Source organism: Lynx rufus, unplaced genomic scaffold (assembly GCF_022079265.1).
Source record: "Lynx rufus isolate CCGP_SWC_20201006 ecotype Redwood Valley unplaced genomic scaffold, mLynRuf1.p SCAF_2, whole genome shotgun sequence".
NCBI lineage: Eukaryota > Metazoa > Chordata > Mammalia > Carnivora > Felidae > Lynx > Lynx rufus.
Window position 1 is genome coordinate 82,236,029 of NW_025814834.1, and position 12,021 is coordinate 82,248,049.

Below are 12,021 nucleotides of genomic sequence, written 5' to 3' on the forward strand. Positions count from 1 at the left end.
CAGTTATAAATAAGTCCTAGGGATGTAATGTACACCATGGTCTGATGGTTAACAAGACTCTATTGCATATTTGAAAGTTGCTGAGAGTAAGGCTCTCATCACAAGAAAAAAATCTGTCACTATGTATGGGGACAGACATTAACTAAACTTATGGTAGTGATCATTTCACAATATATACATATGTCAAATCATTCTATGTACATCTGAAATACAATGTTATGTGTCAATGGTATCTCAATTTGTAAAAATATGTAACCTTGAGGGGCATCTGGGTGGCTCAGTTGGTTAAACATCCGACTCTTGATTTTGGCTCAGGTCATGATTTCATGGTTCATGAGCCCCACATCAGACTCTGCACTGACAGCTTGGAGCCTGCTTGGGATTCTCTCTCTCTCTCTCTCTCTCTCTCTCTCTGCTCCTCCCCCACCCCATGCCCCTGTGTTCTCTCTCTCTCTCAAAATAAATAAACATTTATAAAAACATTAAAAATACATAACACTGAAAAAAACAAGGAATTGAATTTTAAAAACCTTTCTGAACAGCTCTAGCCCACAGGGTTCTCTGCTTTGGCACCTGGGCACTTCCTGCCTTGTAATGACATTCCTACTGTTGCCTGGTACTGTTCTCTAGTTCTTTCCTTTTCACACTTCTTTCTGCTAAATGTCTTGTGTGTATGTCTGGCTCCTGTATCTATGCTGTGGGGATCATGTATTATTTATATGCTCGACAGATATTTTCTCAATGATCAATCAATCCATGTCCTTCATGATCATGATAATGGCAAGGACAAATGAATGAATACATAAACCTGAAAATAAATTGCATTGTAGCTGGAGCCTTGGGCTCAGGACCTACATTTTTCATTTCTGTTCTGCTGCTAAAGAGTTCTGTGACTATTGAAAATGTATTCATCTTCTCTGAATGATTTTTTTTATCCCATCTGTTGAAATGGCACTAAAAATATTATCTATTCTAGATAAGTGAGAATTGAAAGGGAGATCTGTGAGCAAATGATTCGGAAATAAAGTCTGGGAGAGAGTGTGAAGAGATTGGAGGAATCACCCTTCCCAAGAAAACATGAGAAAAAGAAAGAAAAGGCATATATTAATATAAAGTTAATTATTTCAGGACTCGGCATAATGCCAGGCACAGAGTAGCAACTCAATAAATGTCTTTCATGCGTTCATACATTATTCATTCACTCATTCAAAAATATGAATTTTCCGTCACAGAGATGAATCCCTGAGGACCCCAGTGGACAAATCTGTTGCCTAAAGGAATGATCAAGTCCTGGTGCTCCGATTTTGGCTCCTGCTTAAATTAACAGGTGTGGTATGCTTTTCCAGGACAGCACCCACTGCACTCCTCTCTTTCCTGACCCAGCAAGGGCTTCTTGAAGCAGGGTCCTTGGAAGGCAGTTAGCACAGGGTAAGAGCCTCAAACAGACCCTAAGTTCCCCCGTCAAAATTTCATCCAAAGTTTCCACCAGCAACACCTGCATGGCCCTAAAATGTCCCTGCTGAGATGAAACAGACAATGGAGAACTATCTGGATCATTCAGGCAACAATGAACAGGCTCACTTTGACTTGCTTGAGCCTGGAAGAAATCAAGGCCAAAGCACTGAATTCTCCCCCATACCCGCATTCTCTCCTGAGTTATCAGAATCATTTTCTGAGTACATTGCTTCTCTCTATTTAGCTCACTCCTAGAGTCCCAATACCAGTCTCTACTGCCAGTAAGAAGTGTAAATTGAAGCAATTATCTGGATTGTTCAAGGAAAAAAAAGCTTCAGAAATTCTTCTGCCTGAGTGATCTAGGTAATTGCTTCAATTTTCACATCAGCTCCCTGTCTTCAGCAGTCACTGGAATAGCCATTTAACTCAAACCCTGGGGTCTTTAGGTCCCTGTATGGGTTTAATCATTTCTGATTGCCCAGGCCTGGCTTCATTCCTATAAGCACAAAAAATATCTGGCCCTAGTGAAGATTAAAAACCAAACGAACAGATGAAAATATTTTTTAAAGAAATTGAAAAATCCTTTTAAAACTTGTAAAAATCACCTCTGGCCATAGACTAGAAAATCTGGATGTCTTTTAAGATTTGGCACCTCAGTTCAAGATGTCCAGGTAATTCAGCTCAGTAGGGAAGAAGCAAAGATTGTCATCTCCCTTTAACATGACATTAGCCGATCTGAGGGAGAAAGCCAGTTCTCTGTCTAACTGACACATCAACTGAGATTCATTTTACTAGATTAGACTTTTAGTATTAATCCATGCAGAAAAAAAATTCAGGGCTCTGGACAAATAAGATGCAGAGCCACTTACCTGAAGGAGGGAGAGGAGATGAGAGAGAAAAGCCAAACTCTGTGCCTCCAGGGTGGGAGTGGGGGGCACCACGACTGAGCGCTGGCCATCACTGGGTGGGATGCGGGCAGCAGGCACCAGGCCCTGGTTAAGGAGCCAAGCCACAGGAGGTGAGGGGCATGAACCCCCTGCCCTTCTCGGAACCACCTTAGCACAATCCCAGTGTGACCTAGGAATCAGTAACTTCCTCGTCTTCCAGCAACTGTGTCTAAGTCCATTCAAGCATCTTCTGGAGACAGAATTCCACATTGATAGTTCCCCTGAAACACCGACTCCCGGGAAAACATTAAGAAGTAATGTAAACTTTATTTAAAGTGCCCCAGGAATCACGGATGAGGGATTTCTATTGCACACCCCACAGTGAACTACTTAAAAATCACGAGAGACTTCCTATCTCCAAAGTCCCAATCCCACTGTGCACCACAAAAGGTCTCTTTTCCTCCCCCATGGCTCTTCTCTCCTGGTGCTGACTTCCCTTGCCCTGTTTGTCCCCAATGCAGAGCTAATCCATGGTGTTCCAGCTCTGTCCCAGGCTTGTAACTCCAAACTCATCTCTATGCGCAGCTAACTACAGGCGACTCCTCTAACCAGAAGCTCCATCCTCCTCAGACACTGTGGGAAAGAAGAATAAGTATAAACATGTTCTATTGCCCACAATGAAGAAACACAGCAGCACCCTCAGCAATCAATTTCTAGGAAATACGTTAACAACAACTGAAATTTTCAAGGTTGATGTAGTTCCTTATAGAGGTTCTCCTTTACTTATTTTTTTTTTTAAGTTTATTTATTTTGAGAGAGAGAGAGCACGCACAGAGGAGGGGCGGAGAGAGAAGGAGATATAATGTTTGAGAAGAAGGACAGAAAGAATCCCAGCAGGCTCTGCACGGTCAGCACAGAGCCCCACTTGGGGCTTGAACTCACGAGTGGCAAGATCATGATGTGAGCCACGATCGAGAGTCAGATGCTTAACCTACTGAGCCACCCAGGTGCCCCTCTCCTTTACTTTTTGAAGCAGTAAATGAGATGGGGTGTTTTTCAACAAAAGTCAAAGAAAAGTACCCAAAGACAAGAAGCCTTTTTTCAACAATTGTATTAGTTATCTATTGCTGTGTAGCAAATTACCCCAACACCTAGTAGCTTAAAACAATACTTTGTTATTTCCCAGTGAATCAGGAACCTGGGCATCACTTACCTGAGCTCTGTGGCCCCTGTTCTCTAATGTAACCAGGGCTGTAACCATCTTAAGTCTCAAAAGGGGAAGGATCCACTTCCAAGCTTGCTCTTGTGGTTTTTGGTAGGATTCCATTCCTCACTGATCATTGGCCAGTGGCTAACCTCAGCTCCTTGTCACATAAGCCCCCCAAGAGCAACAGACATCAACAAAGCAAGTGAGAGCGAGAGAAAAAAAGGTAGACATCATAGTTTTTTACAGCTTAATCTTATCCATCCATTTTTGTCACATCCCATTGATTAGATGCAAATCACTGGTCCAGCACACTTTCAAAAGAAGGTTATTTCACTAATGAATAGCAGCAGGCATGGATCTTAGAAGATCCATCTTAGAAGGCTTAAAACCAATAGATGAATTAACTGTCACTTACTGATCATTTATACCTAAATAGGGGAGACAGTAGAATCAAGCAATACAACTTTGGAAGCAGACCCTTCTCTCAAAGAGCTTAAGTCCAGTTGGGAGGTAAGATATATAGTGACTAAAAGAGAAATAACAACCATTACAAACAAACAAACAAACAAACAAAAAAACCCAAAAAACCAAAAACCTAAGGTGGCTATCATCAAAGGAAAAAAGAATATATTGGACTCCATAAAAATACAAAATCCTATACGTCAAAAGTCATACATAATAATAAAATAAAACAATCCACTAAAGGTTTTTGCGACATATATGATAGAGCTGATATCTTTAATAAAGATATCTTATAAATCGATATGACAGTTGTCATGCACAATAGAAAAACTAGCCCAGAGCATAAAAACTCATATACAAAAGAATTACAAATTATCCTTAAATTCATAAAAAACTATTCTGCCTCATTAGTAACCAAAGGAATGTCTGTTACATTGGCAAAGTTACAATGAATAAGAATCCCTAATGTTGTAATATATACAGGGAAGGCAACCTTCTCTTACCCTACTGGCAGGAAGGTAGATGTGTATAATTTTTCTGGGAGGGCAACATGAATCAAACCCTGAAAAGTGTACAGGTACAGACTTACTACTGAAAGTAATAGAGATATCAGACATGTAAGCACTTGCACTTTCAAGGAAACAGGAAATGCAAAGTTGAATGAAGATTATCTGAGGACTAAAATTGGAAAGTGGTTTATGCCAAATTACTGAGAGCCTTGGACAACAGATCATGGTGTCTGGGTGGTGTTCAACAGGTAGCAGGAAGTCACTGGAACTTTTTATAGGGGTGATGTAAAGAAAGAAGAGTTCTATGCCCAGTTAGAAACATCAATGAGAGGGGCACCTGGGTGGCTCAGTCAGTTAAGTGTTTGACTCTTGGTATCAGCTCAGGTCATGATCTCACGGCTTGTGGGATCAAGCCCTGCATCAAGTTTCACATCACACTGATAGCACAGAGCCTGCTTGGGATTCTCTCTCTCCCTCTCTCTCTCTGCTCCTCCCCCCCTTGCTTGTTCTGTCTCTCATAAAATAAATAAATAAAGTTAAAAAAAAAAAAGTAGACATCAATGAATACAAATCCAGGGGCAGAATTGGATAGACTCATCATGAGATCTCTGATCCTCCCCCTTTAGCTTCACTGTCCAGCAGAGCCAAACAGATAGCCCTTCTTATTGAACAGAGACTTGAATAAATAGCTCCAGCCTTTTGGTCTCCTTTGATCTCTGACGTTTTGAGGCCCATCAGCATGAGCCAGAGGGAGGGAAATATCACATCCCACCAGGGATGGAACTGGACACACCACAAATGGCAGCAATGGAAGTGCATAATCCAGAGTATGTTACGTAGGATTTCTTGGGTTGCAAGCAACAGAAATCTACCTGAGCTCTCTTAGGCCAAAGCAGAAAGGAAGTTAATTATAATTATTGAAGAAATAATGCTGGACTGCAACTGGGCTCAGAAACTGGAATCAAAGACTCAAATATTGTAATGTTTCTCTGTCTTGTCTTTGCTTCTTCTGGGCACATGCCTTCGTCCTTCTCTCTTTGTGTATGGGGTTCCTATATCACAGAATAGTCAGCTCTGCCAGCTCAAAAGTTTGTATATCCAACAAGTTGGACAATTATGAAAGCTCTGTCTCTCTCAGCCCCAATTTTGGTCTTTGGGGAAGGACTTCTATGGGCTCAGCTCAGGTAAATTTCCTCTGTTGGACAAATCAACGCTACCCAAGCGCAATGTCAGGTTCAACAATCATTTTTTTTTTAATTTTTAATGTTTATTTATTGTTGAGAGAGAGAGGAGAGAGAGAGAGAGAGAGACAGAGCATGAGCAGGGGAGGGGCAGAGTGAGAGAGGGACACAGAATCCAAAGCAGGCTCCAGGCTCTGAGCTGTCAGCACAGAGCCCAATGCAGAGCTTGAACTCACAAGCCATGAGATCATGACCTGAGCCAAATTCAGACGCTTAACCAACTGAGCCACCCAGGTGCCCCTCAACAATCATGTTCATCAAAAGTAACCCCTTAACCAAGTTGGCTGGGGTTGGGGAGGGTGGGTGGGAAGGTCCTACAGAAGCACTGGAAAAACACCAGGGTATTGGTATCAATGGAACTTGGAGAGTAACTTGGAGGCCATGAGAAAGACATCATCTTTCCCCTACAGAATTCTTCCCCAAATGGTTGTTGATACAGCAATATTCAATACTGTATGCCTTCCATAATATCGCTCATTTCAGATTCAATTCTACCAGCCAAACACCCCCGCTTTCTGTTCTTCTCTGCCAACTTCTCTCTCTCTCTCTCTCTCTCTCTCTCTCTCTCTCTCACAAACACACACAGAGACAGACAGAGAGATGGAGAGATTACCTAATGTCAGTAAAATCCAGATCTAATGCAGCCCTGATATGGCTGCCAGTCAGCCTGCCACCATCAGCCTCTCCTTTGGGAAGCCAACTGACTCACTTGGTCTAGCTACCCTGTGGATGACATCAAGGTGGCTTTATTTTTCCCTTAAATGGCCCATTTCCTTTTGAGAGGAGATAAATTGAATTATAGAGAATTAATTGGATAAGACACTTTAAACTGACCCAGAAAAGATATGAATTTGATATAGTGCTTAAAACACCCAACCCTGAAAACGTCCAGGCTCTGCTAGTATAAACACATAGTTGTGAGCAGAGTAACAGCCTGAATCCATTTGGCAAATGATTCCCCAGCCCCATTTGAAGGACTTCTTACTCCTACAATACACGTGTTGGCAATATTCAGATTTTTAATTCTGATTAATGAAAATAAAAATGAAATGAGGTTCTGCTGTTTCTTTGTCCACTTTTACTGGCAATCATCTGACCACCTCAGCAAAATATTAGCATCAAAACTTAAATCCTAGGGCCCATTTTACTCTATTTAATCTATATTATAAACCCTCAGTTATATATGCATATATTTATGTTTTTTAATGTTTATTTATTTCTGAGACAGAGAGAGACAGAGCATGAGTGGGGGAGGGGCAGAGAGAGAGGGAGACACAGAATCCGAAGCAGCTCCAGGCTCTGAGCTGTCAGCACAGAGCCCGACGTGGGGCTCCAACTCACAAACCATGAGATCATGACCTGAGCCAAAGTCGGATGCTCAACCAACAGAGCCACCCAGGCGCCCCTGTATATATTTATGTTTTTACACACATACGTATATATACTATATATATGTACTGAAGATATTTGTTCTAGTGTTTGAAAAATTTATTCATTTGCTTATTCATGTCATAGCTATGCACAGACACTCATTCACTTCACAAATATTTATAAAATACTCACTAAATGCCAGATGCTGTTCTAGGAATCTGGAGATGCAACAGTGACAAGATAGACATAATCTAAGCCCTCATTGTCCTACATTCTATTGGAAGAGGTAGACAATCAGTAAATAAGTATGTGCCAGCATATGTCACAAAGTAATGTAATCAGTGAAGACAAGTAAAGATGGGGGAAAGGCTAGCGATGAATGGTGGTCTCTATTCTAGTTCAGGTGATCAGGAATCAAAAGAAATTTGTAGATATTCTTCAATCCTTAAACTCTAACACAAGAAGAAATGTAGGGGAAAATACACAAACACATACACAAAAATACATTACAGAGAAAGAACAAAGGGAAGGATTTAGGAACAGAGGGAGGATACTAGTCAGCTATTACTGAGTAACAAACCACTCCAAAATGCAATGGCATAAAACATGGACCATTTGTTATTTCTCACCCGTCTAGGGGGCCCTGGGCAGTTCTGCTAAACTTGACTGGGCGCTGCTGACCTCACCTGGGCTCTTTCACATTTCAGGGGATCAGCTGGTTGTCAGTTGGCTCTAAGATGATCTTGGCTCTTCCCCCAAATGTCTCGCACATCACTCCAGGAGGCTGGCCCAGGCATGTTCTACAACAAGGTAGAGGTGTGAGAGTGAGCAAGCCCAATTGTGTAAGAGATTAAGCGCAATTGCACATGTACTTTTTCAAGCCTCCACTTGCCTCACATTTGCAAACAATGGTCACATCAAACTGCATGGCTGAGACCAGAGACACAGTGAGAGGTGACTGCAAAGTTATAGGGCCAACGGTGTAAATAAAGACTGATTTGTGCCCCCTCAACTTCATATGTTGAAGTCCTAACCTCCAATGTGACTGTATCTGGAGATAAAGGGTCTTTAGGAGGGTAATTAAGGTTAAACAAGGTCATAAGAGTGGGGTCCTAATCTGATGGGACTGTGGCCTTATAAGAGGAAGAGAGAGATCCCTTTCTCTTTTTCCACCGTGTGAGGACACAGTGAGAAGGGGTGAACTGAAGCCAGGAAGAAAGCTCTCACCATAACCTGCCCTGGTCAGCACCTTGATCTTGTACTTCCCAGCCTCCAGAACTGTGAGAAAATCAGTTTCTATTGTTTAGCCACCAGTCTATGGTATTTTGTTAGGGCTGCCTGAGCTAAGACAGATGTGGACACATAAAGGCCATTTACTACCACAAGAAGGGAGAAGGGAGGAAGGGAGGCAGGGAGCCAGAGGGGTTTGCTTATTTTTTTTAAAAGTGTATAGTTGAAAAGATTAATACATTTCACTCTCCTTCATCAGAAAGTTGGTCGTGTGCTCTGTGACCATCTGCAACCTCCCTCGGTAAGCAGAAGGCAGTGAGAGGGTGAGGATTGGGACCAGGGAGAAAGGGACCAGGATTGGCTCACTTCATTCCAAAAACACTTAGAAATGGTTTGGGGATTTTCTGTGCTTGGGACAAAACAGATTGTCGTGTGAAAGATTTTCATTCTACCCGGAAGGCTCTTATCACAGCCCTACTCTCTTCCTACCTTCAAAATGTCACGTGAGCCTCAGGCATCGATTTAAAAAACAAAAGATGTCTTCCTATTAGAGTGTAAGGACACCTATAGGCATCTCTGCTTTAAAATATAAATATAACATTGGCTTTAACTAGCAAACCCACCTTAATACACTTTGGATTGAGTCACTGCAGGATCCTAACCAGCAGAGAATATGTATTCATTTGATGTGATTGATCATGAGTCTCTGTCCTACGTGCTCTAAGGACTCCTCTAACTTAAAACTAAAATGTATATTCCTGCTAGCACAGGAGTTACCAAGATAAGTGAGATAAGCAAGTCATGGTTCCTGTGTTCCCAGTGGAGGAACAAAGGTATGGAAAATACCTGCATGAATGTTGGGCTTGCCTTCATACATTCAGAGGAGTGGACCTGTGGCATTCACAGAGGAAAGTCCTGTTCTCGTGGAAGAGACATAGCCTCTCCCCCAGGGGGAGGGTTGGGCGGACGTGCCACTGTTACCACCCTGGAAGAGGGAGGCAGGTCTCAAGCAGGTGGGAGAAGGTTCCAGATTCTCATGAACCCTCTCTATTTGGAAGCCTGGACATCAAGGGGTCCAGTGGTAGCGGGACCTGAGAGTGTGGGGCCACCTCACTGCAAACTCCTGTGTATAACCCAAAGATGCCCCTTTCTCTGTTCTCAGGCATTAGGAGTGGGAGAAGAAAGTTTAAGGAGTATTGCTTCTCTTCCACCAGAAGGGCCAGCTAACCAAGGAATGAAGGCGCATGCCTCAGTGACTCAGGGATGGTCCTTTTCTGCCTTCCTCATCTCTGGACATGGCAGAGTGGCTTCCATAAATGCCGACTCTGTAGAGATCCCGCCATTCCTGCCAGCCTGCTGGGACCACCTGGCTCCAGGGAGCCTCCTCTTTGAGGACAAGGCTGCCTGCACTCACCAGTCTGACCACCTCCAGGCAGAGGAAGATTTTCTCTGATAGAAAAGCTTTGTAGAGCGAAGAGAAGTGTGTAAGGTGGATAAGGTAGCTGTGTCTTAGGTTGGGTTCCCTAGAAGCAGAGCCTGAGGTGGGCATTTCCATGGAAGTGGTTCCTTGAAGAGCGAGGGAAGCAGGGAGTGAGGCATAAAGTAGCAGTTCCACAGGAGAGGGGCTTCAGCCTGGTCCCACCAGGAGATTCAGGCATGCAAACTGTACCACCTTGAGTCACAGGGGAAGTGTTTTATATCCCTGTATCATTCACTGGTCGTGTGCTGTGCCGTCCCAGCCTAGGAGGAGGGCAACTCTCTAGAGAGGAGAGTGGCTGGGCGCTGTTACAGCCAACACTCCCAGACACTGGAGAGGGGAGCACAGCTGGTAGAGAGGTTCTGGGAGGGGCACAATGGTGTCCACCCTATGGGAACATACTCAGCAAAGAGAAGGACCCACATATGTAAAGAGCATGTTGTGTTTGGAGATCAGTTCTGCCCATGTATAAACTATGACAGTATAAGTGAGCACCATATGACGTCATGCAGGTGAAAGCACAGTCCACCTGTAAGGTACCGGTGAAATTTCCCATATCCATATTTCTTACAGGCTTGATATGAAGACCAGATGGGGGCACAACAGACAAAACATTACTGTATAAACTGGAAAAGCTCTATACAAGTGTTAACTATTTAAGATACATTTTTGATAGTCACGAATACATTTAATAAGTATTATGGATTTTGTCCTGTATGCCAGGCACTATACTAGACACTAGGGATACAGCAGGAACAAATATAGCCTTGGTTCGTACCCTCATGGAGCTTATGATTTAGTGAGGGAAGCAGACATCACAGTCATACAAATACCTATTATTGAATTGCAACTGACAAGTACTTTGGAAAGAAAAGTGCAGGACACATGGTGGTATTGGTTGGAGGACTCGGCGATTAGGGGAGGGCTCACTGAGCATGTGCCATTTAAACTAAGATGGTGGAAGAATAGGGAATAGAATGTATGAAAAACGTGAGGGGTAATGATGCTGGTGGTTTTGGGGGGGGGGAAGAAGCTTGAGGGTCTGGAGACAAGCAATGGGTCAGATAGTTCAAGTACCAATACTTGAACCATCAAGATTTGATTTTCAAAAATTAGATCAATAGATCTATCCATAGATGAATGGATAGATCCATAGATGTATAGATAGATGATAGATTAGATAGGTGATGGAAGGTAGATAGATAATAGATACATAGATAGATAGATATAGAATAGACTCCCTCTCCCACTATTATCTATCTAGCTATCTAGCTATCTAGCTATCTATCTACCTGCTAATGCTGTCATACACTGAGACTTGTGATTCATTTCCTTCCTCTCCCTTCCTTTTACAAGACTAGACATATGTTTTCAATAGATAGTAACAGCTGTTACAAATTGTCACCATCAGGTAAAGTGCTAGATTTCAGGTAAGATGTATTTCTTTTACTGCTCACCCACATCACTAAATTCAGTAAATTCATTGTCCTAAAAGGTCTTCCCTATATATCCCTGCCTTTTATGTCCCTAACGATCATCCTCGACTAAGCCATTATGACATCACACCGAAATTACTGCAGGAGCTTCTTCACTGCTCACTCTGCCCCTATACACACTGCTCTCATATTTATTATTCCAATAGCCACTCTAAAATGTAATTCCACTGCTGTTATTCCATAAAGTATTGCCAATGTGGTAAGGCAACAAACAGAAATGAGAGGCACAGCTGTAGAAAAAATGGAAGCAAAATTATACATAATTGCAGGAAAGATGATTATTCATCCCTCCCTCCCAATATAAGGGTTAGCTAAAAGGTTAATAGACCTAATATAAGAGTTTTATAAAGTGGCCAGATGAAAAACAAATACATAAAATCACCCATTTTTCTATCATCAGAAATATTCCATTTCATAAGGGAGATGAAATGCCCCCAACAAGAGCTCAGGGTTTCCTGTAGAGATGGAGAGAAATGGACACTTTCCTTCAGCAGACAGGAAGGAGAGGAGGGCCCAGGCTCTGGAACTAGATGGCATGGGTTTTGATCATAACTCCACTGCTTCACAGCTGAGTGCTGAGTGACTCTGGGCAGGCTCTCTAACCTTTCTGGGCCTCAATTTCCTCATTTTTAAAAGAGGGGTGATAATCATGCTACTTCAAAGGTGACCACGAAGATTAATTAGAT